The sequence below is a fragment of the Ascaphus truei genome, chromosome 16, assembly GCF_040206685.1.
Source record: "Ascaphus truei isolate aAscTru1 chromosome 16, aAscTru1.hap1, whole genome shotgun sequence".
NCBI classification, from domain to species: Eukaryota; Metazoa; Chordata; class Amphibia; order Anura; family Ascaphidae; genus Ascaphus; species Ascaphus truei.
The window spans coordinates 37,453,408-37,457,818 of NC_134498.1; the positions used below are offsets into that span (position 1 = coordinate 37,453,408).

Consider the following 4,411-nt stretch of genomic DNA (forward strand, 5'->3'; position numbering starts at 1 on the left):
GCCTCTTTACCCAGTTCCTGTCCTGCCTCGTGCTTTCTTGGGGTTGAAGTTGTGTTGGGGTTTGTCTTAACTCTATGCCCAGGACATACTTGAAAACGAGAGGTAACTCTCAATGGTAAAACATTTTATAAATAAATAATTTAAAAAAATAAGTTTTAGGGGGCTATTTAAGAAAGGTTAACATACAGTAGAGCAAAGTCCTTGAAGACCAAGACAACGACCTTGTCTTTCTGCCAATCGGCATTTCTAAAGCCTATTCTTTTTTGAATCGCTCAGTCTTATTTACATTTTTGGGGAAAAGGATACAGAAATTATAAGGGGGGAGAGGGAAAGGAACAGGAATTTTCCACACACACCTACACATATTTGGTCCGCAACAGGTTTGAACATAAACGAGAGTGACGTCTCTTAAGGCATACAAGATTTTAACAACGGTATGGAGCTCATATTGAGTTACGTAGAAATAGCTGTGTTAGTCCCATTGCGATAGTGCAGAGTAAGGCTACGCTTATAGTGACGGTGACGTCACGCTGCGGTCGCTGGAAAAATCAAATTGACATGACTTCCAGCGATCGCGACAAAGCCGTTGCTCCATCACGCCGCTTCTATAAACGCATGCAACGGCGCCAATACATTTGTTTTGCCGCAACGTCGCGTCGCTGTCGCCGGCACTGTAAGCGCAGCCTAAATGAGTACTTCAGTATAAGGGTATACCTTTTTTTATTTGGACTAAGAATTGATATTATAAAACAAGCTTTCGAGAGTTCTCTCTCTTCCACAGGTCAGCAATACTGTTGCTGACATGAGGAAGAGAGGAGAACTCTCGAAAGCTTGTCTTATATTATCAATTCTTAGTCCAAATAAAAAAGGTATCCCCTTATTCGGAAGAACCCGTATAATAAATTTTCCTGAAAGGTACTTGTTTCTTACTTCATGAATATCCAAAGCTACCCTCTTATTTATGGGTTCCAGGTTCTATTGCTTACATTAACAAAGGGGCGTCTAAGAGGGGATAGGATAACTATATACAAATATATTCGGGTACAATACAAGGAGCTTTCAAAAGAACTTTTCATCCCAAGGGCAGTACAAAGGACTCGGGGCCATCCCTTAAGGTTGGAGAAACAGAGATTTCACCAGCAACAAAGGAAAGGGTTCTTTACAGTAAGGGCAGTTACAATGTGGGATTCATTACCCATGGAGACTGTGATGGCAGATACAATAGATAGCTTCAAAAAAGGCTGGACATCTTTTTAGAAAGGAAAGGTATACAGGGATATACCAAATAAGTATACATGGGAAGGATGTTGATCCAGGGAGTAATCCGATTGCCAATTCTTGGAGTCAGGAAGGAATCTATTTTTCCCCTTATGAGATCATTTGATGATATTTCACTGGGGTTTTGATCCTCTGGATCAATATGATATAAGTACAAATATAGGATTAAGTATCTGTCGTCTAAATTTAGCACAGGTTGAACTTGATGGACGCATGTCTTTTTTTCAACCTTGTCTACTATGTAACTATGTAACAAAGTAACCTTTGTGTCAAATGGTTCATAACCTCACCTACCCTCCGGATTATCACTCTTTTAGGGGGCAGGGGAAGGGGGGAAGAAGGATGGGGGATAACTGTTTCCATGCTGCGGCAAGAGCACATCTCGCTGTTGCGAAAATGTGAGAGATTAATTTACCAGAAATGGATTTAAATTTTCTATAGGTTTGGCTAGGACAATTGTTATAGGGTCTGAAGCTAATTCTGATGAATGTTCTTCTCAGTTTGCCTGTGTTGCCCGGGGTAATGCTAATTTACTAAAGGGCAAACAGGTATTTTTATGGGGGTATTCATTATCTTTCCCAGGTGCAGCAATTCAAAATGCAGAGCTATTAATCCTTAGGCACTTTATACAGTTTCACACCTTTTTGTGTTTGCCAACCCTGTGATGGCTTGAAGGCTTCCATTTTCTAATAGTCATAAGTGCAGCCCAGTTACACTACTGTGTGTGTGTTTGTATGTGTATATATATATATATATATATATATATATATATATATATATATATATATATATATATATATATATCTGTGTGTATATACAGTATATGTATATATACAGCTTGAGAAAGGACTGAGTGAGGTCCGAAACATTGCTCTGTATGCATTGGTTTGCCTAGTGTTGAATAAACCTACTTTTGCTACCTTATGGAGAGTGCTGCAGACTTCTTTTACCTTGTATCTACTGGACTTGCTGGTGTTCCCGGTTGTCCTGCTTGCACCCCACCACCCGATAAGTACATTTATTTCTATATATGCTTATAGTGTGCACCCAGCACCTGGTGTGTGTGTGTGTGTGTGTGTGTTAAGGCTGCAAAATACGTCTCTAGTGATCTGAGGAATCCAACAGGGAGATGGTTAATTGCAGCAAGATAATTAACCAGTCTCCACCTGGTTAATCAGACAAGTGTAAAAAACCTCTTGCTGGGAACAGACCCAGAGACACTTGAGCACACAGGCATGACTGTGTGCTGATATCAAGACACCAGGGGTGCAGTGAACCCAGGAACATGCCACAGGCTGGCCCCTCAACGGACACCAATCCCGACCCAGAGACTGACATGAAGGGCCACCTGCTTTGAGGTACCTCTTTAGACTTTGGGGGGATAGGTTGGTAAGGGGCTTATCCCCTCAGCTCTGCAGATAGGGACTGGGGGAGTGAGTTAGCCCTTACAAAGGGATAGGCTGTTTGTTTCTTTATATATATATATATATATATATATATATACACACTGTATGTATATTGCCTTAAACTATTGTTTAAAGTGAAGGGCTGAATAAATCCATGGTTTAATTTCCCCCAAATCGGTCTCCCTGAGGGTACCTCTGCACACGTCTCTTACAGGCACCTTCCGAGGTAAGTATCTCTGGAAGCAGATTGCTACTATATGCAATGTAGGGCCTCGTCATCTAAAATGGAAGGGATTGCAAAGATGTGAAACTCGGTTAATCTGCATTTTTAAATGTTTAAACGCATTGCAGAATTTAACATTTCTTGGACTGAACAAAAGCACAAAAACAACATCACTCATCCCAGGGTCATCAGTAACACAACGACATAGAAAGATGTCAACAGGTATAATATGGGATGTTTGATAAGTATATGAGGAAGAATATTTGATATGATCGATGTTGTTCGCCGTGTACATGCTGTCACTTGGTGACATCATCAGATGGCATGGCGGGGCTATCACTGCTATGCAGCTGGCACTCAACTCTACTTGTCCATTGCATTGAGTACTAAGGACCCCTTATCAGTCTTCAAAAGAGGTTTATCTGAGCTCCCAGAGTGGTTGAGTGCCAGTTGGTTGAGGTTGAATCCTGATAAGTGCTTGTAGAGGATGCTCACCGTCGGAAGACAACAAGACTGCTGCAGCTAGATCAACACACTGGCCTTAAGCATGGGGGCTCCCAGCTGCTAAACTGTCCGTGTGCAGAATCTTGGCATTGCCCTTGACTGTGACTTGACCCTTAAACATCAGGTGTAAGCCGTGATCAAATCTTCATTCTTCCACCTAAAGAACATAGGCAGGATTAAGCACTTGATTTCCCCTGAGGCTCTTACAACACTTGTCGATGACTCTGCATCCTGGATTACTGCAATGGTTCTACCTGGGTCTTCCGAAAAAAGAGCCGCACCTCCCGCGTCTGGTGCAGAACGCTGCGGCCAGGTTGTTAACTAACCAGACCCGTTCTTGCCACATGACACCTGTTCGCCGTTCTCTGCACCGGCTGCCTGTAAATGAAGAACGAGAAATGCATCCAGGCACACGAACTTGTAGAAAAGGTGGTTTATTTATGTGCTTTTTTTTGCTAAATAAATCACCTTTTCTACAAGTCTGTGTGTTTGGATGCTTTCTTCGTTCTCCGTGATTCACTGGGGTGGGGCAGGATCTTCCCCATCTCCACGCGCACCGGAGTTTGCCTTATTGATGGAAGTAATGTGTGCCTGTAATCCTCTCTGCGCTCTGCCTGTAAAATGACAAATTTATTTCAAGACTGGCTTGTTGACATTCAAAGCCCTACATGACCACGGTCCCAGCTATATGAAAAAGCTTCTAGTTCTCTACACTCCAGTTCGCTCACTTCAATCTGCAGGTGAAGGACTCCTAACAGTTCCCAGAATCTCCGTGACTTCCTTCGGTGCCCGAGCTTTTAGCCACGCTGCTCCCACTCTTTGGAACAGTCTGCCTCGTGCAGTCTGAAAGCCCCCCTCTCTGGGAATCTATAAAACAGGCTCAAACCTTACCTGTTTACCCAGGCATTTAATTAATGAACCCCAACCTGTCCGGCATTTAACAGCTACAGTACCGTCCCAACCTGTATTGCATCTTTCCTTGTGTTTGGTCTCTTTTATA

The 4,411-nt window shown here is 42.6% G+C and overlaps 1 long non-coding RNA gene across 1 annotated transcript; it reads right to left on the bottom strand.

Moving 5' to 3' along the window:
* Positions 1-2,999: 2,999 nt before the first annotated feature.
* Positions 3,000-4,080, bottom strand: LOC142467697 (uncharacterized). Its single transcript, XR_012788477.1, has 2 exons — positions 3,714-4,080; positions 3,000-3,665 (listed from the first exon to the last, which is right to left on the bottom strand). It is a non-coding gene; the product is annotated as an uncharacterized LOC142467697 (long non-coding RNA).
* Between the last annotated feature and the right edge of the window lie 331 nt (positions 4,081-4,411).